Source organism: Schistocerca cancellata, chromosome 3 (assembly GCF_023864275.1).
Source record: "Schistocerca cancellata isolate TAMUIC-IGC-003103 chromosome 3, iqSchCanc2.1, whole genome shotgun sequence".
NCBI lineage: Eukaryota > Metazoa > Arthropoda > Insecta > Orthoptera > Acrididae > Schistocerca > Schistocerca cancellata.
In genome coordinates, this window is record NC_064628.1 from 281,613,696 (window position 1) to 281,641,464 (window position 27,769).

Genomic DNA, 27,769 nt, shown 5'->3' on the forward strand with positions numbered 1-27,769 from the left:
TTTTTGGGGGGAATTTGTATGCCCCCACTGCATTGACTGCAATTTTGTCTCGCAGTTCACATGCTTAACCCATGTTTCGTCACCAGTAACGATGCGATCGAGTAATGGGTCGGCCAAAAACGTTAACGCTGCAGCCATTCGCTGATTTTTGTGAATCTCTGTCAAGATTTTTGGTATCCATCTTGCACAAAACTGGTGGTAACCAAGCTTTTCGGTAATGATTTCGTGCAACAAACTTCGTGAAATTTGTGGAAAACTCATAGAGAGTTCCGTTATTGTGAAATTACGGTTTTCACGGACCGCGGCATCGACTTTTTCGACAAGTTCGGCAGTCACTAACTGGGTCTTCCACTTCGCTCTTCGTCGTTAACGTTAGTTCGGCCATTTTTAAATTTTATGACCCATTGACGCACTCCACCTTCAGTGATAATGTTGTCCCCATACACTTCACAAAGCTGCCGGTAGATTTCCATCGGTGTACAGTTTTTTGCAGTCAGAAACCTTATTACAACACGCACTTCACACTTCGCGGCATTTTCAATTAACGCTGACATCTCAAACTGTCACAGTAACTCAAAGGAGTACAGCACGAACCTCTCACTAGCACGGCAGGATGCCGACTGAGCGGCGGAATGCCATGACACCAAGATGGCCGCGCTATCCCCGCCCCTAACGGACACAAAAGAAAACGTAATGTACTTTGTGGATAGCCCTCGTAAATAACTTTTCTGCTACCAGTTACGATTTTCTTTAATTAATATTTTACACGACACGTTTCGGGAAATGGATCCTATTCTCAAGTGTTTTCTCTTTCTACTGTGCCATTTTTACGTAATGTTTCTGATATGTGAGGATCTGTTTTGTTGCGTTGACTTTACTGTGATATATATAAAAGACGCGCAATTTTAGTTAGTTATCGATTTTTGTGTGTAGTTAGAGGTGAAATTTGGAAGAACTTGCATTTACAGTTTTTTAATGTTCCATTTGTGGAGTGTCTCACACGTTAAACATCACACACAACTTTCAATGCACAGTATACATCGAGAATAACTTACATAAACTAAAGGTTACAAAGATGTTTTCAGATGTAGTTGAAAGAGATGATGTTACAGATCTTCCACAGAGTATGATATGCTTTTGTACAGAAGGCATTTATCTTAACAATATGGATTGTAATTTTATTACAACTATCTTACAATGTTGTTTATTTCTATGTGTTACTATTTTTTGTTTAAGTATATTGTCGAAGCATCTGAAGCAATTCACCGATTCACTTTCAAGTTTTTCGCTTAACATTTTGTTCTCATATTTTCTGTAATGGAAATATATATCCAGTTCTTACAACAAATCCATTTTATGTTGCTTCGTTTAGTTGGTGGTGTACTTTGACATTTTGCTCCTGTTTTCCAAATGATTGTCCTGTATTATGTATGTGCGTAGCTACAGCTGATGTTTTGTGTCTGCTATGTGTGTAGGGTTCAATGTGCTCTCTCTCTCTCTCTCTCTCTCTCTCTCTCTCTCTGTGTGTGTGTGTGTGTGTGTGTGTGTACCAGGTGTTGAAATTTCGGTCGTTTTCTCCTAGGAAGAATATGGAGCACTCCTGGCATGTTACTTTGTACGTTCCAGAGTCTCAGTATTACACTTTATATTATCAGTTGTTGTTTATTTAATGTAGAAAACCCAACTTATACTTCGTGATTTTTTAAAATATTTGCAATCTCCTAGGCTACATTGCCAGTGTATGGGATGCTAGATATACATTTGATTTCGTCTTTTTCTTCTGCGGTGTAGGTCACTTTACCTCAAATCAGAGAAGCACAGGGTTGAATGCATAAAGAGTTCGTTGGTCCATTAGGAGAAGTAATGTGGCTCTTACTAGTAAATGCACTTTTCAATTTCCCTCATATTGTCTTCATTTCCACAGTCACGATCTACAACGCAATCCTGGCTTTGGCAACCATTTTTACTATTGAGACGGTCCTACATCATACGTTCTATAGGTGGAAAGGCGTACAGCACATGAACAGCGCCCCACTACATCTAATGTCTAACTCAGAACTGTAGAAGGTGTTCAGACGTACTGAAGCGTAGGTGAGGGTCCGTGACAATGGCAAAATTGCTACACTGGTGCTTCCTCTTAGATATCTGGCACACAAGACTGTAATTCCAGGATCCTTACTTACACAACATGGGCGCAAAAAATGTATGAGCTCATGCATTCGGCTGCAATGCAGGGTGGTCTCAAGGTATTGTCACTGGCCATAGGATGCGTCAGATGCACGATTTCGCGGCTGGGGAAGAGCACGTGATCTGGAGTGACAATCAGCTGCAGGCACAAGCTTACCCAGATAGTACACTGTCTGAAGCGCTACTCCTGTTAGGGTGCACTTGAACCAGTCATCCAGACTAGCCCTGTCAAATCATGCTGGTCTCGACCTCATTTACCACATCCACCTCTTAGCAGTATAATCTCTGATTGCATCACTGCCACAAATGACAACACCCAGAGCTTAAAGTGGCCAATATAACTGTCTCAATGATGTCAGAATCCATATCAAGGATGCCATCTACTCCGACACCAATACACTACAGGTCTAAACCTCAACCAACCCGCGGATGATGGTAGAATGGATGAACCGTATGAAAATTCGATGAACAGAGCCCTTGGTCCGACGCTTTCTGTACCAGTGATGGCCAAAACTTCGGCACGCAGGCCATGCCCTGACATGAGTGCTGTAGCCCTACCGCCATGGCACGAGAGTAGGAGGACGGAGAAAGCGTGAAGGTGGCACATTTAAATTTCAATGTAGTCACACTGTGTACGGCTTGGTTCCATATTTTATATTTCTCAACAACATGTATCATAAACAAAATAAATTTTTAATATTATGTAATCATTTTTGGTGCGCTGAGGACATTATATTTTTATCTGATATAAATCGTCTGCGTATGTGCAGATGCAGACAATTTCACAGATTATTGTACTCTTGTTGCCATGTAATAGTGACGTATTTAATTTCATAACATTATACATTATATCATTTTGAAGATGCGGAAACTCTTCCTGAGGTATATAACGCAGACGTACCTGACAGTTAGAACGTAAAAGAATTTGCCTTTTAAAGGAAAGTTACACTGAAGATCAGTCCCTCTCATCTGGAAATGCACAGGGGTGCATTCAACTGGAATGGCAAATGGTCTCGAAAATAGCTCGAAAAAGAGATTTAAGCTTGTTAGTGTCCTCAAGATGTTTAAAAAACTATCTCTATAATTCTTTCAAGTCTAAATAAATTCTTCAATACTCAACGCTTCCTTTCACGCCAGTCAGCTTAGTGTAATCAATGGTGTATTTCGACAAAATGTTCACCTTCCATAATGCGATTTTCTTTTTAAATATATCCCCATCAAATCAGAAATAAATTATTTCTCGCTTCGCACTGTGTTACTGCCAGGCAGTGGGCAGTGAAGCCCACTTGAAATGCGAGGTCTTCAATCCATTCAGGATGCTCTAATTTTCGTTCCTGCTTTCCTTTTTCCTTCATAAATTTAAATCGGAAAATCATTCCAAGTATGGCCATTGACTTAAACAAGTTACTTTGTAGTAATACGTGAAGTTTTCATTCTTCTTCCTTCAGTTCTATCGAAAACTGTTGCAAATGACAATATAACAAAGCATGTGACTGCAAAAAACTTACTACAAGTGTGACCCACCTGTTCAATTTATGCCTGCCTTGGTTGAACACAGTCTCGCATGTCCGTAACGGACTTACCAGTACAGTCAGCAACGCATGTTTTGCGACTACTGATCAAGTCTGCGCCGCGCAATGTCTATGTGGATACTTAATGAGCTGCAGGTTCTTACAATACCATCATAGTACAAAACTCGCTTTTAAGATCATGGCTGAGTACATAAAATCGTTTAAAACTAATAGTAGCATTCTTTCACGAACAAGATGCAAAAGAACTATCTTTGTATGGCGAGTAGTCACAGTTGTTCAAAGGATATGCTGCACTCCGCTATATATATCTTTTCAACGGGTTTACATAAAAGTTAAAAACTGTCAGGTACAACGCGCTTATTTTCAAACTACCTTCCTCTGATCCCTTTAGTATTACTTTGGTTCCACTTAAATTCATTAAACGAATGTAGTTAACTACCATTTTGATCCTGCGGCACTATGAGTCAAGACACAAAGGAATTAAAGATATTAGCTGCCAGTGGACATTGATTGATATCAGCCGGGAAAGCCGAAAATCTGCGCCAGCCTAGTCTTCTGCTTGCTAGGCAGATGCGCTGACCACTACTCCATGTTCACACACGGGTTACCGTAACTGCACGGACTACCCTAGCACGCCTCCCGTCAGACCCAAACACTGAATTTATACCACGTACTACCGATGATGTGCGCCTGCTCATTAGCCTCATTACTCGCAGCATCTCGCCGATTCCCTTCAGATTTCGAGCTTAGTATGCATCTGCACTGAAGTGATTATTGGTCGTCATCACCGTGAAATGACGGTCTTAGGGACAGGTCACAAAGGTCAGCAAACGAGGCTGCAGAGTGGGAGGGTTAGCCCAGCAACAGTAACATCATTCACTGTTTGCCTGATGACCATTTATTTGTACTAGTTTAACTAGTGAGTGCATGGACAAAAGTAGGAAAATTTCTTCATGTTGAAACGTGCCTTTAGAAAAATTTATGAACTACTGTGTTGATAAACCTCTTACATTATTTGATTTTCAAACAGCTGAGCAAAACTGAACGTACTCAGACATTACTCTCTTCACTTACTCTGATCAAAACTAAACTGACACACAATATTTTTAGCGCAACGCAATCTGACTTTCAAAAATCCCTACAAAAGAATGGCCCTGACTCACATTAACCTATACGTTTCACAAATCACTTACCTCACAAAAATCTTCGTTACTCGAACTACTGCAATACAGTGAGCGCCACTACTGCCAGCTAAATAAAAGATTCAAACTACAGAAGGCACTAACTACTGATAGGCGTAGTTAGCAAATGAAAGATTTTGATAGAGAAAAAACGATGTATTTACCTTAATAGTGTTCAAAAGTCATAATATATATATATATATATATCAGATCATGACCTCCAGTGTTACAAGTTTACTGTCTCTGATGGACACACGTCCAGATCACCGCTCTCAAAATTCCGCCATCTCTCTCCCCACATCCACCACTGCTGGTGGCTCGCCTCCAACTGCGCAACGCTACGCGCTGTTCACATCCAGCTGCCCAACACTACAATGGCAGACAACAATGCAAACTAGCCACAGACGCCCACAGCACAGCCAGTGATTTTCATACAGAGCGCTACGTAACGTTGCCAATAAGAAAACATTTGCGGTTAAGAAAAATACGTCACAACACTTAGTACAGCAGATGTTCGTAACAATTTCAATAAATTTTAAATTTAAGAAAATATGCCCCTAGAGCTTACTGAACTATATGTCAATAACAGTTTATCTTCTCTAAGCAATTTAAATGGATTTTGCAATTTTAGAAAAATTCGCAGCTGGCGCTTACTGAACCATCTGTCAATAAAAATTTATCTTTTCAAAACAATTCGAATAACAATCGTAATTTTAGAAAAGTGCGCGCCTGGTGCTTACCGAACTACACTCCTGGAAATTGAAATAAGAACACCGTGAATTCATTGTCCCAGGAAGGGGAAACTTTATTGACACATTCCAGGGGTCAGATACATCACATGATCACACTGACAGAACCACAGGCACATAGACACAGGCAACAGAGCATGCACAATGTCGGCACTAGTACAGTGTATATCCACCTTTCGCACCAATGCAGGCTGCTATTCTCCCATGGAGACGATCGTAGAGATGCTGGATGTAGTCCTGTGGAACGGCTTGCCATGCCATTTCCACCCGGCGCCTCAGTTGGACCAGCGTTCGTGCTGGACGTGCAGACCGCGTGAGACGACGCTTCATCCAGTCCCAAACATGCTCAATGGGGGACAGATCCGGAGATCTTGCTGGCCAGGGTAGTTGACTTACACCTTCTAGAGCACGTTGGGTGGCGCGGGATACATGCGGACGTGCATTGTCCTGTTGGAACAGCAAGTTCCCTTGCCGGTCTAGGAATGGTAGAACGATGGGTTCGATGACGGTTTGGATGTACCGTGCACTATTCAGTGTCCCCTCGACGATCACCAGTGGTGTACGGCCAGTGTAGGAGATCGCTCCCCACACCATGATGGCGGGTGTTGGCCCTGTGTGCCTCGGTCGTATGCAGTCCTGATTGTGGCGCTCACCTGCACGGCACCAAACACGCATACGACCATCATTGGCACCAAGGCACAAGCGACTCTCATCGCTGAAGACAACACGTCTCCATTCGTCCCTCCATTCACGCCTGTCGCGACACCACTGGAGGCGGGCTGCACGATGTTGGGGCGTGAGCGGAAGACGGCCTAACGGTGTGCGGGACCGTAGCCCAGCTTCATGGAGACGGTTGCGAATGGTCCTCGCCGATACCCCAGGAGCAACAGTGTCCCTAATTTGCTGGGAAGTGGCGGTGCGGTCCCCTACGGCACTGCGTAGGATCCTACGGTCTTGGCGTGCATCCGTGCGTCGCTGCGGTCCGGTCCCAGGTCGACGGGACCTGGCGACAACATCGATGTACTGTGGAGACCTCACGCCCCACGTGTTGAGCAATTCAGCGGTACGTCCACCCGGCCTCCCGCATGCCCACTATACGCCCTCGCTCAAAGTCCGTCAACTGCACATACGGTTCACGTCCACGCTGTCGCGGCATGCTACCAGTGTTAAAGACTGCGATGGAGCTCCGTATGCCACGGCAAACTGGCTGACACTGACGGCGGCGGTGCACAAATGCTGCGCAGCTAGCGCCATTCGACGGCCAACACCGCGGTTCCTGGTGTGTCCGCTGTGCCGTGCGTGTGATCATTGCTTGTACAGCCCTCTCGCAGTGTCCGGAGCAAGTATGGTGGGTCTAACACACCGGTGTCAATGTGTTCTTTTTTCCATTTCCAGGAGTGTATTTTAATAACCTTTCAGTTAGCGACCGTAATTAAGAAACATGTGTTCACTAAATCTTCCACTGATAGGAATTCAGGGTTTACAAGGTTCTTAAGATCAAAATGCGCCAGGGCGCCAACAACGTGATTAATTTCCTGTAAATAATAGCAGGTCAGTGCGAAGTAAATTCCGAATTTAAATGTTAACAGCCATCGGAATAAAGTCAGATTTGTTTAAGAAAGTAAGATACATACATTACTGTTATACAGCTCCGGCCTTGAGCCGTCAGCAAACCGGCATGAGATGGCTCGGCCTTTCCTAACACCGGCACGTCGGACGGTCAGTCAGTCGCTAAGAGAGCGGCGCCAGCTCCGAGGCCGATCAGGGCAGCTGAAACCCGCCCTAAGCTCTCGCCCATTAACAAGGGAGACGACACAGGCTCACGGATGTACTGAACTACGACAGACCAAAATTCTAAATCAACAAATTGTTAAATTCGAGGATGTACGATTACAAATGGGGAACAAACGAAATCCGCTTAAGGTATCTACCGGGTGTTACAAAAAGGTACGGCCAAACTTTCAGGAAACATTCCTCACACACAAATAAAGAAAAGATGTTATGTGGACATGTGTCCGGAAACGCTTAATTCCCATGTTAGCGCTCATTTTAGTTTCGTCAGTATGGAGCACGTTATCATGATTTCATACGGGATACTCTACCTGTGCCTTTACAAGTACAACACAACATGTGGTTCATGCACGATGGAGCTCCTGCACATTTCAGTCGAAGTGTTCGTACGCTTCTCAACAACAGATTCGGTGACCGATGGATTGGTAGAGGCGGACCAATTCCATGGCCTCCACGCTCTCCTGACCTCAACCCTCTTGACTTTCATTTACGGGGGCATTTGAAAGCTCTTGTCTACGCAACCCCGGTACCAAATGTAGAGACTCTTCGTGCTCGTATTGTGGACGGCTGTGATACAATAAGCCATTCTCCAGGGCTGCATCAGAGCATCAGGGATTCCATGCGACGGAGGGTGGATGCATGTGTCCTCGCTAACGGAGGACATTTTGAACATTTCCTGTAACAAAGTGTTTGAAGTCACGCTGGTACGTTCTGTTGCTGTGTGTTTCCATTCCATGATTAATGTGATTTGAAGAGAAGTAATAAAATGAGTTCTAACATGGAAAGTAAGCATTTCCGGACGCTTGTCCACGTAACATATTTTCTTTCTTTGTGGGTGAGGAATGTTTCCTGAAAGTTTGGCCGTACCTTTTTGTAACACCCTGTAAACACATTAGCAATGAAAAATCAACCATAAGTCAGGTAGTTAATACTGTTCCCTGAACAATAACGGCCTCGAAACTCAAGGCGAAATATTAGGCTTATAAGGGCATAGCGATCTGCCCAACAGTTACGACTACATAACATTTTGTCTACCACATATTATACTGCTTCGGGACGTTTGGCATCTTATGTGGAGGCTCATCACACTTCAACAAATGGTAGAATTCTTGTCCACAAGCTCCAATAGGACATAAAGGCTGCGCAGAATGTTGTCCTTTATACTGAACATGCACTTAGCTGACAAGTGCAGATTCAAAACTGGAATTGACGACATGAGCTGCTGAGAAGTCATCAATTCAAAGCAGCACCTGAACGTTGTCGCTACTTTCAGCTGTGATATTAGAGTCCAGACGCTACACTCGTCAACACGAAGGCAGCAGCCCCACCGACCAGGGCACGCTCTCTCTCATCGGCTCCGCAAACACCACTCGCCGTAAGTTCCTAACTGTCCCTCCTTTTCACAGCACGGCGCCCCCACTGTATCCCGCGGCCTCACTCATTGCCGACGTACGACTGCCCCCTCTCTCGGACTTTATTCATCCCACCAGCCAGCCAATTATGTATGCAAGGATTACGAACCAGCCCGCACGCCACGGTTCATGCCGTAATTATATTTGTGGTGTCTGTTTTTTTTCTCTCAAACATAAGCTCGAACTCATACAGGAAGTGCCAAGGTGCCATGTGTAATGAGGCTAATGAGCATAGGCACTACATCGGTAGTGTGTGGTATAAGTTGAGTCTGACGGTAGACGTGCTAGGGTAGTCCGTGCGACTTTGATGACCATGTCTTGATTCATAGTCGCTGAAGGATCAAAATGTTGTCTGTTCTTCCGGACATGTACAAATAACTGCTTACACGAACGACCAGTTGATAAGTGCCCAATAGTCCCGCATGCCATCAGCCCATTTGCTGACTATGTATGACGATTACGAATGTTCTCTGGCAACATATGTTCTCTTTGAAGACTTCACACAGAGGCACATCCATGATGTCGTTGAGTAGATCGCTGTAGGGGCGCCTCTTTGTGCTGCCGCATCCACGAAACTGCAACCATGGTCTCTGTTCTGACGGTCACTGGTGCTCTGGACGTCGTCGCCTTGTTCTTATAAATACACTACTGGCCATTAAAATTGCTACACCACGAAGATGACGTGCTACAGACGCGAAATTAAACCGACAGGAAGAAGATGCTGTGATATGTAAATGATTAGCTTCTCAGAGAATTCATACAAGGTTGGCGCCGGTGGCGACACCTACAACGTGCTGACATGATGAAAGTTTACGACCGATTTCTCATACACAAACAGCAGTTGACCGGGGCATTGCCTGGTGAAACGTTGTTGTGATGCCTCGTGTAAGCAGAAGAATCGGTGGGTTCAGGAGGGTAATACGGAACGCCGCGCTGGATCCCAGCGGCCTCGTATCACTAGCAGTCGAGATGACAATCATCTTACCCACATGGTTGTAACGGATCGTGCAGCCACGTCTCGATCCCTGAGTCCACACGTGGGGACGTTTGCAATACAACAACCATCTGCACGAACGGTTCGACGACGTTTGCAGCAGCATGGACTATCAGCCCGGAGACCACGGCTGCGGTTACCCTTGCCCCTGCATCAAAGACAGGAACGCCTGCGATGGTGTACTCTACGACGAACCTGGGTGCACGAATGGCAAAACATCATTTTTTCGGGTGAATCCAGGTTCTGTTTACAGCATCTTGATGGTCGCATCCTTGTTTGGCGACATCGCGGTGAACGCACATTATAAGCGTGTATTCGTTATCGCCATACTGGCGTATCACCCGGCGTGATGGTATGGGGTACACGTTTCGGTCACCTCTTGTTCGCATTGACGGCACTTTGAACAGTGGACGTTACATTTCAGATGTGTTACGACCCGAGGCTCTACCCTTCATTCGATCTCTGCGAAACCCTACATTTCAGCAAGATAATGCACGACCGCATGTTGCAGGTCCTGTATGGGCCTTACTGAATACAGAAAATGTTCAACTGCGCCCTGGCCAGCACATTCTCCAGATCTCTCACCAACTGAAAACGTCTGGTCAATGGTGGCCGAGCAACTGGCTCGTCACAATACGCCAGTCACTACTCTTGATGAACTGTGGTATCGTGTTGAAGCTGCATGGGCAGCTGTACCTGTACACGCCAACCCGCAGGAGAGGACAAGTAGTAGGAATTGTGGAAGGGGGCCAGAATGAGCGGCTGTCAGTTACACTCCAAACATAACATTTTATTTAGTTCTTCAAACATTACAGCGCAACTTCTAAGCTTGACTATCGACAGAAAACGTCTTTAATTCTAAAATGGCTGAAGGCCCATGAATTAAATACAACTGATATATATATATATATATATATATATATATATATATATATATATATATTATTGAGACAGAAGGCTCTCGACTTTAACCTGAAATAGTATTTAAGGCCAAGTGATCTAAGACTTGATAAGAATGAATCCAAAATTTTAAAGCGGCTGAAGGCCCATCACTTTAAGAACAATACCACTATGATAAGCTTTATCTTCAGACAATGTAAGACTTGCCCAATTTAGAAAACCTTACTTTTAAAACGGCCGAAGGCCTTTGATTTTAAAAACAAAATTACAAGCATACAAATCACAACCATCGGCTATGAGCCATTAAAAATACACAATTAAACGCCAACAAGAAAGGCAGTTTAGGCAACGGCGCTCAGAACTTTCCTTGGGGCTCGGTCTGCCCTTGGAATCTTAACGTTTGCTTAGGTGAGACAAGAAGTCGGCCCAACTGTACTCGATCCGCCGGCAACACAACCAAGAGACAGTCAGGGGCCCACCGACAAGACGACTTGCCAACCACCGACCAGTATACGAGAATTCCAAAGCCGAAACGTTACAGACATAGCCGCCCACAGTCAAAAATACATTAAGCTGTCAAAAACTACACACCATGTTGCCCCGACAGCGACAACAGGTGACTAAAGGACACTGCCTGAATTTACGTCAGCGACCAGGGCAGGTAACAGGAACAATAACGGCCACAAGGCAGAAAATTCCGCTGGTGCACTTGAATTTCAAACCGACAAATATAGTTAATTCCACCATACGGTCGCTAAATCTTCACCAACTCGAACACTCGCTATTGCTCCCAGGAATACCGCCAACAGCGAACCACCAACCAAGGGGACAACGTGAACAGACGTGGCTTCGGTAGTTAAATCACCACTCAACCTTCATGTCCTGGGTCGGTGAGCCACGAACCTCTTAGCGCTCGGAACAACCCCCACATGCTCCGACACTGCATCGAGACCTCCAGCGGGCCCGGCCGACTGCGCCGTGCAGAGACTTGCTTGCTGATCCGCTCCAACCGACCGACTCACTGTCAGTACGCCGTCAACATTTAAAACACTTTGTCAGTGGAAATGACACCAACTACACACACAGTTTGACAAACACTTGCACGAATACTTGAGTGACACGAGGCTGTGCAATCGCGAAGACAAATCGGGAGTCGATTCACACACTCAGCCAACATATAACCGATCGGCGAGCCAATGCACGTCGTCCAGTAGGACGACCGACCGACGATCCACGATGACCGTTCTCGGCTCAAGTGATGTGTGGCAGCAACGGACGGGCGAGCCACGGACATGCAGGCCTCACTGCTGCTCCAACCCGATTGAACTAGTGCCGCGTTCCAACTCCGCGACTGGCAGGTCCTAATTGCACTCCTGACACATTCCAACTCACTCCACGACAGACGACAACTGGGAAGTAATAGCAATGCAGCAAGGATAACACGTGAGGGCTACATCGATAGGCGCTGCTGCTGTCGCTGACGGACAGACAAAGCAGCAACTCAGTGACAACAGAAATTGAAACTATCATAACGAGGTGGCAACACGAAAAAAGAAACAGGATGTAAAATAAGAGATGGTACGAGTGCGAACCAATCACGGCTCAATCATACAAAGTGTCAACAGGTGCCTGTACAACTGTGCTGTGCATGGAAGATGGCATTCCATTTAACGGACAACCACGCCAACGATAACGTCAGGTAACCTCGCAAATGGCGTAGTGTTTGCTGGGTAGTCAGACATCCACAATCGCTGTAGACACAGCCACAGATGGTGCGGTATGGTACAGAGAAGAAGCCTACCAGGGCGGAGGAGGGCCGTAGGAAGAATGGAAGCAGGACAGTCGCAAACTGATGTGGCCCAGTGGCTTAATGCGAACCACTCTGTGGTTCCTTCGATGTGGCGACAGTTCACAGAGACAGAAGCTGCATCCCAGAGACCCTGGCAGGGCCCATCACGTGTGCACCAGAAGGGAAGGACCATTATTTGGCTGTAAGAGAATGGTGGTATCACCTTAGTACCGCTCATTAACCGGAATGTGAGCTCGTAACATCCATTGGATGTGTTGTTTCGAGACAAACGGTGATCAGAAGGCTTCGGCAGAGTGTTCTTTATTGTCAGAGATCTTTATTGTCAGAGACCTATTGTATGTGTACCTCTGATGAGTCTTCACAGAAAAGAACATCTAGAGTGGAGCCGTCAACATGCCACCTGGACAGCTGAACAGTGGGCCATTGTCCCTATTACCAGATAAGCCCCGATTTGCTCCGAAGAGTCATTCTCGACGGATTCGCATCTAGGGGGAACGTGGAACATGATTTCGGGACCCATACACTGTGGAAAGAGACGGATATCGAGGAGCATCCATAATGGTGTGGACATGGATTATGTTGACCACTAAAACACCTCTTGATGAAATTGTACAGGTGGTTCAACAAGGTTTAACTGCTGCCAGCTATCGTGACGTGATCGTCGGACCTCATGTTCGGTTGTTGCGATGTGCTGTGGACCGAGACTTCGTACTGATGGACGATAGTGCTCGACCTCATAGAGCACAGGTGATTGATGTTTCCTGGAAACACAAGATATTGCACGCATGGGGTGGCCTGCTCACTCTCCCGATTTGAATCCCATAGAGCGTGTCGGGGAGACTGGTTCCATCACGTCAGTATTCAGCAATCACACTCCAAGACTCGCAAGCGGCTCTGCAGGACAAATAGGTATTATTGCTTCAAAATGAGATTCACAGCATACCCCGATGTTGTCAGGCCCGTATAGCTGCCAGAGGTGCTCACACCCCATTCTGAGCACATTAACCAGTTGTCGAAATGCAAATCTGTTAAGTTGGAAAAAACGAAAAATATTTTTGTCTGCCTTTATACATATAGCAATTGTTTATGTTGTGTACACTGTACATTGTTTCTACTTTACTATCACTTTCTTGCACTATTTTGTGGCAAAATTAACGGAACCTTGCAAAATTTCCGTTTGTTGCTTTAATTTTAAACCACTCTCGAGAGGCCTCTATCCGACTGCTGACGAATCCCGGCGTTGTCCTTCACGCACGAGGCCTGACACTACTTTCTCATAACTTCCCAACATTAAAATGCGATTTCTGAATGGGAAATCGGTTAAATAGTCCTCCTTTATACAGGTGCAGAATGCAGGTCGAGTTACTCGTAACCAGTTCATGCAGTTGCACTGAAATGAAAATCATTTCTATATCCAAGCATGTAGTACACTTTACTTCAGTACGATATTTGTTGGCAGCCACCTTCATGACATCACAGTTTTAATGGACATGAGTGTGATCAGTGATGGATGTGGAAGATCCAACGGAGAAAAAAATGGTTCAAATGGCTCTGAGCACTATGGGACTCAACATCTTAGGTCATAAGTCCCCTAGAACTTAGAACTACTTAAACCTAACTAACCTAAGGACATCACACACACCCATGCCCGAGGCAGGATTCGAACCTGCGACCGTAGCAGTCCCGCGGTTCCGGACTGCAGCGCCAGAACCGCTAGACCACCGCGGCCGGCTCCAACGGAGAGCAGCGCGCTTCGTTACAGGATCATTTAGTAATCGCGAAAGTGTTACGGAGATGATAGGTAAGCTCCAATGGAAGACTCTGCAGGAGAGACGCTTAGTAGCTCAGTACGGGCTTTTGTTAAAGTTTCGAGAACATACCTTCACCGAAGAGTCAAGCAGTATATTGCTCCCTCCTACGTATATCTCGCGAAGAGACCATGAGGATAAAATCAGAGAGATTAGAGCCCACACAGAAGCATACCGACAATCCTTCTTTCCACGAACAATACGAGACTGGAATAAAAGGGAGAACCGATAGAGGTACTCAGCGTACCCTCCGCCACACACCGTCAGGTGGCTTGCGGAGTATTGATGTAGATGTAGATGTAGATGGAATAGTGCCAGATGACGATGAAATAACTTTCAGAGGCAAACTGTAGGGGACAAAAACACCACCAAAGGGGTAACATCATTAGTGACACCGTCGATTGAGTCGGTTAGGATTGGGATTGGCTCTGAGAACTATGGGACTTAACTGCAGTGGTCATCAGTCCCCTAGAACTTAGAACTACTTAAACCTAAGTAACCTAAGGACATCACACACATCCATGCCCAAGGCAGGCTTCGAACCTGCGACCGTAGCGGTTGCGCGGTTCGAGGCTGTAGCGCCTAGAACCGCTCGGCCACTCCGGCTGGCGAGTCGGTTAGGAGCATCCACTTGCCTAACACGTCTCTCGAATGTAACGACCGGTGGGTCGATAAGATTTACGTCCTCCGCTTCGTCTGCTTGCCTTATCCCGATGCTGCATGTTTTTTAAGCGTTCCTAGAAACCGATTTGTTAAAATAAAATAGCTTCAGCGCTTGGACAGCCCCGTGACCATAGGGTAGCCTACGAAGGTCGAGCCATCCTGATGCAGCAATCTCGTACACTGGACAGGAGTTTCCCAGCAGTGAGAGGCCTGCGGTCCGGTGCCTTGGCCGGCCGCGACCGCAGCCTCACACTCACACACACGCGCGGCTGCCCACATACGCGGCACAAAACCGGACGGCGCCGCCTCCAGCAGCTCCAGTCGGCGCGCAGCGGACACAGTCGCCGGCCGCGCCGCTGCCCCCTCCAGTTCCTCCAGAGTCCACCATCCGCCGCGCCCGCTCGCTCTCGGCGGCCAGCGAGCGTCGCCGTGCCGACCCACTGCCAGACAGTCCAGCACTTGGCACGGCTTTCTCCACGCGCCGAGACCTCAACCTCATTCCGATTGTGCGTGAGACGGCGATCCTCGCTGGACGGGTTTGGCGGTAAGTGCTGCTGCCATTGCGTCGCCTTGCTGCGCTCCTCTCGTTAGTAGCTAGCCGAGTGGTAGTTCCTTCCGTTCCACCTGCAGGCTGCACCAGAGCGCCATTTGTTTAAAAAATATGGCCAGTGGCCTCCAGGCGAGTTCCGTGAAGTCATTTACACACCTCGGTATTGCTGTGGTTCTGAAAGAGCCTCCAGGAAGGTAACTCGTGTAACTGTGATTCATGAACTACATCGATAAAAGAAATTAGTTGCTCTAGCTGGCTGGAGTTGAAGTAATCAGCCCTTCGAACAAGAAATCGTGCTGACATCTACATGAAGACACGCAAAATATGAATAACAACGCTATCAGTCACAAAAATAGTGTTTTATTAAAGCTCACGATTCATTTCGGATCCTGTGGGTCCATCAACAGGTGCAAGTCATACGTTATTTACGTCTGTTCTTGAGTGAGCCGACTCAAAGTGCACGTTCCTTTTGTGAGAAGATTAGGTGTTAAATTTGGAAATAAGAGAACTTAGCACTTAACCTTCCCACAGCAGAAACATACATTTCGTATCACCTCACTCAAGCAGACGTACACAGTATATAAAACAATTTGAACATAATAATTAACGTGAAGGTTCCGAAATGAATCGTGTAGTTTAATAAAACACGGATTTCTTGTGACTGAAGACAATATTATTCAAACTTATTGTGTACTGAATACAGTCACGTCCACAGCTGCAAAATATGGGTAAAAATGCATTACCTGAAGAGACTGTGCAAGTTACTGAAAGTGTGAAATAGGTGACCGAACGTAGATTTGAACCTGTTTAAATACAACCGTACGGTAACGGGCCACCTCACTTTATTGTGTCCGCGAGACGTCCTTTGGTATTGGAGAAATAGACGCCATAAATATTAGCACCGTCCTCTGTGAGTAAAAGGCGCAGTAATGCGGTAAACTTTAACGGGGTATAAACACAGGTTTCAGCGATTCTTCCAAGCACCAGAGCGAATCTCACTTTCACGGGGAAACGCGAACTGAAACGTATCTTCGTGCCAGGCCAGAAGTGGGCATCGTATCGACATTCCAATGCTGATATCTGTCATTCGCCGCATTCTCTACCGGATGAATAATCTCACTAACAACTGGAGTGTCTTAAAACGCTCTTTCGTCTCTCTGCCTCTTCTGAATTGCACATAAGTGGCATATTTGTTCGTAGCTTGTAAGGAAAGGAGGCAAGCGGTGGCAGGTTGAAATGAAGCCATTCCTGACGCATGTTCAGATAAATCACCCGGAAGAGCTCCTCTCACAAAACGCAGCTGCCTTCATTCGGCTACCAACTTCACGAATCTTCGGCTCTCCGAGTACTGGGCTCTAAGTTATAGTTATCGCTGTCTCCAGTCGGCTTCCCTTCTGATTCTTGCACTAATGACCTTGCCGTTGAGCGCCCATAACTCACCCATCCTTCCAATTCATTTATAGTATACCACTGCCGACGAGCGGTACGGATTTAATTTCAGTTTTATGAGCGCAAAATAGTGCCGCATTTCGACTGTGCTCTGGAGCTACTTTGCTCATACTGCTGAGAGTGGTGCTCACTGGGCGCTGGAGCTTCGTTACTGCGTTTCCTTTCAGATGTAGGCAGCTGAGGTACCCTGGAAATCACCTTCGAATATTTTTTTTCCTTATCACAACCTCTGTTTACTAATTGAAGTTGTTGCTTTTGCTACTGGCCATAATCCGCTAAGGTTTCTTCCTTTTCTGCCTTCTGTTTCACAATATCACCACAAGATTGTAGTGCGCAGCTCGTGGTCGTGCGGTAGCGTTCTCGCTTCCCGCGCCCGGGTTCCCGGGTTCGATTCTCGGCGGGGAGAGGGATTTTCTCTGCCTCGTGATGACTGGGTGTTGTGTGATGTCCTTAGGTTAGCTAGGTTTAAGTAGTTCTAAGTTCTAGGGGACTGATGACCATAGATGTTAAGCCCCACAGTGCTCAGAGCCATTTGAACCATTTGAATAAGATTGTAATTGAAAAATTGTAAAACCGTGTCATGTGACAAAGGCATCTATCTTCACTTGATTTGGATCCTAAGGGGTAGTTTCCTGATTCGTCACTTGATGTGTCATTAGAAGTGTCTGTTATCTGATTCTGCTGGAACATGGAAATAGTTGCTCATAGACAAAGTTGGGGCGCTACGTGCATCCAGGAGGATGAGAGCTTTGAGTTTGGTCTTATTAATCACCATAAAATTATTCAATTTTTGGGTTTAGCGGTCGCTGTAGGGGTCATGTTCTTATTAATCAATGTATGCCCATACCATATGAGGATACATGCTACAAGCGTTTGGAGTGTGGTGCGTATAGAATTTAAGAATGAAAAGTACTTGTTTGATCATTATGAACCAGAAGTACTTCGCTGACTTTGCGTGTAAAATTAGTAACAGTGACAATTTTTTCGCAGAAAATTAAATTGGTTTGACTGTTGTGTTGTTCGTCGTCATAATAACTGTAACAGTCTTCATTGTGCCATGTTCTACAATAAAGACTGCGTAAACTGATGCCGTACTGATAGCAGAGACGTGCTGATATTCAGTCTTTGTATTGACATAAATTTCATCAACTGTTTATATCATAGATTAATGAGTAATTGTATCTAAATACAGGCGTTTTCGTATGCACGGTTTGAGAACACAGAATACACCAAACCTGTATCTCATAAAATAACACAGTTAAAAAATTCATGATAGTGCGTACTCTGCATCAACTACGTATGATATTACTTTTAGGGTTTCATTTAATTATAAAAGAATTCTACATAACACAATAAAACCACAAGGTGCAGGATGCGAGAGCATATGGTCGGTAAAGGGAGACATATTTTGGGTGTATATACTCCAATGTCACACAGTTAACTCAGCCTTATTGTTTTATTTACGTCAGATGAAGCATCAAACGGGTTTACATTTTCGTACCATATGGAATGCTAAGCGTGCCTGAGGAGCGAACGGATAATTATATACTAAGAATGCGAGTTGTCGGTTATAGAAAGCTGCGCGGCATTAGCCGAGCGGTCTCAGGCGCTGCAGTCATGGGCTGTGCGGCTGGTCCCGGCGGAGGTTCGAGTCCTCCCTCGGGCATGAGTATATGTGTTTGTCCTTAGGATAATTTAGGTTAAGGAGTGTGTAAGCTTAGGGACTGATGACCTTAGCAGTTAAGTCCCATAAGATTTCACACACATTTGAACATTTTGGTTATAGAAAGTGTAATGCGTGCTTCTACGAACAACGAGCTTTTTGGGTTGTTGGAGTTCAGTAGAATCAGTACGTTTTGTTCCCTTATTGTTTTCAATTTTTACTTCAGAGAGGATAGTTAACAACGACTACAATGTTCATGGTCAGCGTGTTTTGACTGACATTATAAGTAATCGGTTTCCTTCATAAGTATACCCTGCTATATAAACCACGACAGAAAAAAATGATAATATTGGAATTTTGCTATACACTTAATGCAGTACATTCGAGGAATTTTCCAGTAGTTTATATGTTTAGACTACATTTTACTCGCAGAATTTGCAATCCCAGGAAACGTCTAAATTCCTGACGGAGTTTCAGTAGGATAACGAATCCCACCGAAAAACATTTAACGGTTGAATATAGTAATCTGTATAGCACTGCACCCTGCTGTATTGTCATGCCCTGCCTCGAAAGTGCTTTCATTACCTATTCTTCAGTGTTCAGTTAGGTGGCGGTGTTTTCAATCTACAACATATGCGGTAAACCTTTGTCGTGTGACCTTGTCTCTCTCTCTCTCTCTATCTCTCCCTCTCTCTCTCTCTCTCTCACACACACACACACACACACACACACACAGTGGAGTAGAAGACATTGCTAATCACAAACTACATTAGTTTTTCGTGTATACTGTATAACTTATCTACGACGAGAAAATTGTCACAACGCTTTGGGAAGCAGTGATTTATTATTGATTGCCTTTTCCGAACCTAAAAATAAATATCAATTCATCTAGTCAGAAGAGGGAGGTCTTCAGTTGAACATACATTCCGAATAAAGTTGTGAATGGATATTTTTCGGTCGAGACAGTATTGAAGACATAACTGTCATAATTACAAGAATTTATGAATGACAGAGCGCCAAAGTTTTGGATTGCTTAGTCGTCACTTAATGAGTGAACCACCAAGCCTCACGTACCTTATGGTGAAGATCATATAGTGGTTATGGTGGAAGGTTTTGTGACATCCGCCGAGGAAACCAGCAAGGGCTGGCAGAATCTCGCGGAAGGGCCATGCAGTAGCCGCTCGGCAGTGTTTTGCTCACGAGGCCTTCGCGGCACGGCGGATCTGGTGCGTTGCGACAATGCTGTGGGGCCGTTCCTTTCCGGTGTGGCAGCTGACTGACCTTCAAGGTCACGCGCCTGCACTTGCAGCCGTCTTAGCTCGCAGCCGCTCTTGCACAGCGGCGTCTCATCTCTTTTGGACAGTGCATTCGTTAGTAAATCTCAACTTAGATCTTTTCCACGTAGAGAAGCACAGTGTAAATTGCACTAGTTAGCAAAGCATTTTCCTCTTCTTGCCTCATTTTTTCGCCTTGTCCACTAGCTAGAGCCTAATTACATGGCTGGCCATTAAAATTGCTACACCACGAATATGACGTGCTATAGACGAGAAATTTAACCGACAGGAAGAAGATGCTGTGACATGCAAATGAGTAGCTTTTCAGAGCATTCACACAAGGTTGGCGCCGGTGACGACACCTACAACGTGCTGAATGAGAAAGTTTCCAATCGATTTCTCATACAAAAACAGCAGTTGACCGGCGTAGCCTGGTGAAACATTGTTGTGATGCCTCGTGTAAGGAGAACAAATGCGTACCATTACGTTTCCGACATTGATAAAGGTCAGATTGTAGCCTAACGCGATTGTAGTTAATCGTATCGCGACACTGCTGCTCGCGTTGGTCGAGAACCAATGACTGTTAGCAGAATATGGAATTGGTGGGTTCAGGAGGGTAATATGGAACGCCGTGCTGGATCCCAACGGCCTCGTATCACTAGCAGTCGAGATGACAGGCATCTTATCCGCATGGATGTAACGGATCGTGCAGCCACGTCTCGATCCCTGAGTCAACAGATGGGGACGTTTTCAAGACAACAACCATCTGCACGAACAGTTGGACGACGTTTGCAGCAGCAGGGACTATCAGCTCGGAGACCATGGCTGCGGTTACACTTGACGCTGCATCACAGACAGGAGCGCCCCTCCGATGGTGTACTCAACGACGAACCTGGGTGCACGAATGGCAAAACGTCATTTTTTCGGATGAATTCAGGTTCTGTTTACAGCATCATGATGGTCGCATCCGTGTTTGGCGACATCGCGGTGAACGCACATTGGAAGCGTGTATTCGTCATCGCGTTACTGGCGTATCACCCGGCGTGATGGTATGGGGTGCCATTGGTTTCACGTCTCGGTCACCTCTTGTTCGTATTGACGGCACTTTGAACAGTGGACGTTACATTTCAGATGTGTTACGACCCGTGGCTCTACCCTTCATTCGATCCCTGCGAAACCCTACATTTCAGCATGATAATGCACGACCGCATGTTGCAGGTCCTGTACGGGCTTTTCTGGATACAGAAAATGTTCGACTGTTGCCCTGGCCAGCACATTCTCCAGATCTCTCAACAGCTGAAAACGCCTCTTCAATGGTGGCCGAGCAACAGGCTCGTCACAATACGCCAGTCACTGCTCTTGATTAACTGTGGTATCGTGTTGAAGCTGCATGGGCAGCTGTAACTGTACACGCCATCCAAGCTCTGTTTGACTCAATGCCCAGGCGTATCAAGGCCGTTATTACGGCCAGAGCCGGTTGTTCTGGGTACTCATTTCTCAGGATGTATGCACCCAAATTGCGTGAAAATGTAATCACATGTCAGTTCTACTATAATATATTTGTCCAATGAATGTCCGTTTATCATCTGCTTTTCTTCTCGGTTTAGCAATTTTAATGGCCAGTAGTGTAGTTTGCTGTCCACTATGAGCGTGTATGTAGATTTTAATCTGCCTTTCATTTGGAGTAACCATTTTTGTGCTGCCTACATAACAATATTGTAAGAATCATCTCCAAAATGTGTCAAACGTCAGAACATCTAACTATAGCAATCTTTTTTTCCTACGGGCGGTTCACTGGCGATACCAAATCAGTCGCGATTTAAGTACGGTTTTATCATCAACCTGGGCAGTTAAACGAAACGAAGGCACGGATTCGTAACAAAAACTCCAGCTATCGTGTGTAGTTTTGGATTAGGACGTCTTCTTAGTTTTCATTGCGAGTCATTTTATCGTACTGTAGCGATGAAGTCTCATTGGTTAAGACGATGAACTGGGTCCAGTTTGATAACGTTTGGTTTCTTGTGCTGTAAAAATTTAACTACTTCTGTAAACAACTTACATTCACGTGTAGACTGTTTCATGCTATTCTCCGCATTGTTATTGGGGTGCCCACTGCTGGCCGTTAAAATTGCAGCAGCGTGAAAACAGCGTACCACAAACGTCAAAATGTCTAAAAAAATGTTCAAATGTATGTGAAATCTTATGGGACTTAACTGCTAAGGTCATCAGTCCCTAAGCTTACAGACTACTTATCCTAAATTATCCTAAGAACAAACACACACACCCATGCCCGAGGGAAGACTCGAACCTCCGCCGGGACCAGCCGCACAGTCCATGACTGCAGCGCCTGAGACCGCTCGGCTAATCCCGCGCGGCCGAAATGTCGACGTGTAGTACATTCTTGGATACGCAAACAATAAGTATTTCAGCGCAACTGCCCATGATACGTAGCAGTATCGTCATCTACATTATGTTTGTAACCTAAGATAAATCAGCGGGTTTCTAATTCAGAAACCGCTTTCTTCTGAAAAGATAATGTTATAATTCATGTAAGAAAAATAAACATCTTTCAGGCACGTAACAGAAGGTTACAGTGACGGAATCGTGGCCAATCGAGACTGCGGTTTATGTTTCAGCAATACTGCTCCTTGTGTTGGTCGGCATCCAATTACTGTCATACGAATATGTAATCGATGGGTTCAGGAGAGCCATACTCAACGCCACTTACGATCTCAGTTGTTCCACGGGATTAGCGCCCGAGAGGATGTTCAGGATTGTACAGCAACTTAACGTTCCACGAGTCAAGAAAAGGGTTTCTATGAAGGACGAAAAATATGTACAAGGACAGTTTGGCAACATCTTGTGCACCGAGCGAAGTGGCGCAGTGGTTGGCATACTGGACTCGCATTCTGGAGAACCAAGGTTCAAACGTGCGTCCGGCCATCCTGATTTAGGTTTTTAGTGATTTCCATAAATGGCTTCACGCAAGTGCGGGGACGATTCCTTTCAAACGGCATGACCGATTTCCTTCCCCATTCATCCCTAATCCTTTGGGACCGATGACCTCGTTGTTTGCTCCCCTCCCTGAATCAACCAACCAACCAACATCTTGTGCACTACGGACTGTCAGAAAATCTCCCTCGTGCCCCATTTTTTTTCACAAAATTATAAACTATCCGTTCGGTCAGTGACGTGTCTGATCGCTGTATTCCAGTTTTGTCTGTATCGTGATGTAACATCCGTTCGTGCGAGAAAGGGACCTGAAGATATACGTATCTCCTATCTCTTCTCCACAAGTGACCACATGGTATGACTCTTGCGTTCCGTTTTCGAATTTTTGACTCTTTTTCCTTTGTCGTAACATAGTTCACACCCGAGAGGTCTATGTGGCATCTCGCCTGCTCTCACTACATGAAATTTACTTGCGGCAGTAACATATTCTTACAACATGACTCACATTCTACAACCAACATGCAGCATGACAATTGCCAAGACTCCAATACTACAGAAAGGAAACAGCCACGTCAATGACCTGACGGAAAGCTTATAATTTTTTGGAAATATATATATACAGGGTGTTAAAAAAAGGTACGGCCAAACTTTCAGGAAACATTCTTCACAAACAAAGAAAGAAAATATGTTATGTGTACATGCGTCCGGAAACGCTTATTTTCCATATTAGAGCTCATTTTATTACTTCTCTTCAAATCACATTAATCATGGAATGGAAACACACAGCAATAGAACGTACCAGCGTGACTTCAAACACTTTGTTACAGGAAATGTTCAAAATGTCCTCCGTTAGCGAGGATACATGCATCCACCCTCCGTCGCATAGAATCCATGATGCGCTGATGCAGCCCTGGAGAATGGCGTATTGTATCACAGCCGAACAGCACGAACAGTCTCTACATTTGGTACCGGGGTTGCGTAGACAACTGCTTTCAAATGCCCCCATAAATGAAAGTCAAGAGGGTTGAGGTCAGGAGAGCGTGGAGGCCATGGAATTGGTCCGCCTCTACCAATCCATCGGTCACCAAATCTGTTGTTGAGAAACGTACGAACACTTCGACTGAAATGTGCAGGAGCTCCATCGTGCATGAACCACATGTTGTGTCGTACTTGTAAAGGCACATGTTCTAGTAGCACAGGTAGAGTATCCCGTATGAAACCATGATAACTTGCTCCATTGAGCGCAGGTGGAAGAACATGGGGCCCAATCAAGACATTACCAGCAATGCCTGCCCAAACGCCCACAGAAAATCTGTGTTGATCACGTGATTGCACAACTGCGTGCGGATTCTCGTCAGCCCATACATGTTGATTGTGAAAATTTACAATTTGAATCGAGGAAGTACAGTACATACTGACGAAACTAAAATGAGGTCTAACATGGAAATTAAGCGTTTCCGGACACATGTCCACTTAACATCTTTTCTTCATTTGTGCGTGAGGAATGTTTCCTGAAAGTTTGGCCGTAACTTTTTGTAACACCCTGTATATATAAATATAAGAAGGAGATTTGAACACGGATCCCCCTTTTGCAGTCCAACAAGAATCAGGATGCACGCACCGCCCTGACCTACTTCGATGCAGAGTTTATTCGATTGATGCCGTGGCCAGCACGTTCCCTAGATCTGTCACCTATTGGAAACATCTGTCCACGGATTGCCCAGAGCTTGGCACACCATTAATCGCCATCAACTTCTATTGATGAAGTGTGGCACACAGTTGAAGCACCTTGAAATAACCAAGATCAGTTCTACTCGACCTCCAGATGGGCGCTGTTGCTGCCAGAGGTACCAGCTCTGTACACCCTGTATGTCCACAAATTACCTACTACGCTGTTTAGGTACTATACGTACAATTTTTTTGTGTGCTGTCTTTGCTGGTGTGGTAATTTTAATAGCTGGCAGTGTGTTTTTGATATCAGAAGTTATGTTCGACCACTGGCTGCTTGGAGAACTAACATTTGGAAACGCTAACGCTTCCACTGCTAACTAATTATTTATGAGACATTTACACGGTTGTCAGTGATTGACACGGTAATGCGGACATATGTATTCTGCCTGACATCGTGAGGTGCGTGGCAGAGGGTACCTGATGTACCAGGGTCACCCCAATCCCCTCTCCCTTCATCAGTTCTATTTTCAGTTGATGCACAGGAAACAATACTGTCTTTACCACTGAGTATACGCTCTAATTTCTGTAAGTTTTCTTCCATAGTCATTACGCGTGGAAAGTAGTAATTTAACTGACTCTGGATGTAGTCTACCGGAATTCTAAGACATAGGGTCTGTACGATGTACATTTCTTTATATATAACCTGCACCATTGCAATTTGCTGAGCCTACTTTGAATCATCTGCCCTATTTGGTAGATCTCCTTCGTAGGTGAGTTACACTTCCTTAGGACAGGGCCGGTAAATTTCTGTCTGATGTCACTTTTCCCACCGTTTATTCTCCTTCTTCCTCCTCCTTGCCGGTTCCGGTTTCCCTACGTGGTCGGTACTGTTATATAGACTGTAGCAATGTCAGCGACACAGGATGACCGTGAGCCCTTCCTGACGTTTCCACTACCCCTCCCCCTGTGTACACTATCTGTCTGCGCTAAGAGTAAATCTCATGTTCAAGTGCGAGAACGTTTTGTAAATGTTTGTGTAGCGTGTATCTGAGCGGGACAAAGACACCAGCCCGGTACCACGTCCAGGTTGGCAGGCTCAGTTGGCCCTCGTCGTTCATCTGCGAGGCGGATTCGATCTGGGGCACACTTGCTTCCCCTAATCCTGGAAGCGGTGCGTTAACGCGCTCGTGTATCCGGGCGGGTAGCTAGACCTCCGTGATCGTTCCAGCTTAAATCCGCACGGACAGATAATCTCAGGTACCTGACAACTGTTTCTAATTTCAGTGACTGATCACCGCCGATTCTATTGTCAAATCACTTTGAATTATGATGCGAGTCAACTGTCAGTTTCCGCACAGAATGCTAATCTCTGTGAGACTTCTCGCATTTTGTAACAGTTTGATAAATACGAGACCTCCAGGTATACGACAGAATCGTCTGTGAATTGCTTATGGAGCTAAAAATTCAATTTTCGGGGACGTTTGTGTGTATTGGAAACAGTAGCTGTAGTGGAGAAAAAAAATGGTCAAGTGCAAGGAGGACTTGCGACATGGGGGTTCCGTAGAGACTTAATTATGTACGTATCATTCATCCATCTCGGAAATCGAGGATCTCGACGGTTATTGACTGCTATCTACATAGATGTTGGCAAGATATCTGTCCGGGCAATTCCAAGATTTACGAGAATGCTTTAATTTTAAAGTTTTTTGTAAAATTTTGAATTTGATATTGAAATTACTGAGCGATAGGAGTCTTAACAGATGGACAGACAGTCAGATAACAAATGACGAAAAAACATTTTTTCGTGTGATATAAGTAGAAATTAGCAATTTTCGGATTTATTTCCTTTACTTAACAATTTTCAAATTTTTTCCTTTACTTCTACTGCGAACCCTTGCTTCTTACCAAATGCCATGATTCTAGGTCATCGAGAGGTACGCTATTGGTTTTGATGAGTGACTTTGCGAATATGAAAGTATGTGACATAAATTGCCGTATCTCTTAAATGGATTAACTTGGAAACAAACTTTTGCACCGCCAAGGGACAGTAGACCTTGTGTGTGACATTAAGTTCAACTTGAAACGTCTTTTCATTCCTGAGAAAAAAGGTTTTTAGCAGTCGGACTGACTGACAAGAAAGTGATTTATAGCGCTTCCGATTTTACTGTTTGATATACGGAACCCTAAAAAGCAACTTTATCACAACAGTGGAGAGCTTTGCGCAAAGTGTTACGGGGTTAGTCATAAGGAAATACACACAATAGCATTTAACTGACCCAGAACAGAAAAACTTTTGAATGAGAGTAGAATGGTGCTCCAAAAATGTTATTGGCACAGATGTTATGACGGTGAGATAAGTGAGCGTACAGAAGGTAAGTGCTCATATTCAGAATAGGTCGACAAAGTGAATAGTTCATTGACCGGAAATTTGACTTCGATATCCTGAAGCATATGAAACCTGCTCACGGATAACGTGATTCAGATGCCAGCAGTACGCTGAGTTACATTTGTTTCCACGGCACTCACACGACGCCCACCGGTTTATGTAATTCGACACGCTTCAGAACCCACTTATCTCTTTGAAACAGCCGACTGCGTAATTTTAACCTCGGACCAAGGTCTCGCGACAATGGATGACAGCTCAACATTTACTCACTTTTCTCTCAGATTAAGTTACAGCTTCAACATTGCATTTTTATCTCATTTTTCCACTGCCATTTTTCTCCCCTAGCTGCCAGAACTTGAACTACCAGCACTTATAAACGATATCAAGGCGCGCTGAAACAACAGGCACAGTGCCAGTTCCCTTTCTGGTACATCATCTTGCTCATTCAAACGCTGCAGCTGCCAAGGACTTTATTTTGCAGGCTCACTCTTTTGTCATTAATAAAGGCACAGCAAGAAGTAATTACTTACTTACCACTATGGTGCCGGTATGGGGTAAAGTATCGCTTTGTTGCTATACCGGCTTCTATCGTTATAGTAGAATTTCCCACTTCACTGTGCGAGATTTCTGTAGAGATTCCTAAGTTCCTTTTGTAACGCAACAAACGGTTAGGTAGCATTTTGAGGTGATCTAGCTAGCGGTATACGTTATTGAAACACTGTAACTTACGTTCACGTTACTGCTCTCGGTTGGCCACTCGATTTAGTTCATTCTTGTTTTGTACACCATCCAGATAT

The 27,769-nt window shown here is 45.1% G+C and overlaps 1 protein-coding gene across 1 annotated transcript in view; it reads left to right on the forward strand.

The window, feature by feature from the left end:
• Positions 1-15,355: 15,355 nt before the first annotated feature.
• The window catches only part of LOC126174946 (fatty acyl-CoA reductase wat-like), a 247,393-nt gene continuing 234,979 nt past the window's right edge, over positions 15,356-27,769 (forward strand). Inside the window, exon 1 of the mRNA XM_049921403.1 lies at positions 15,356-15,571. The gene's annotated coding sequence lies outside the window, so the exon portion shown is untranslated. The remainder of the gene's footprint in view (positions 15,572-27,769) is intronic.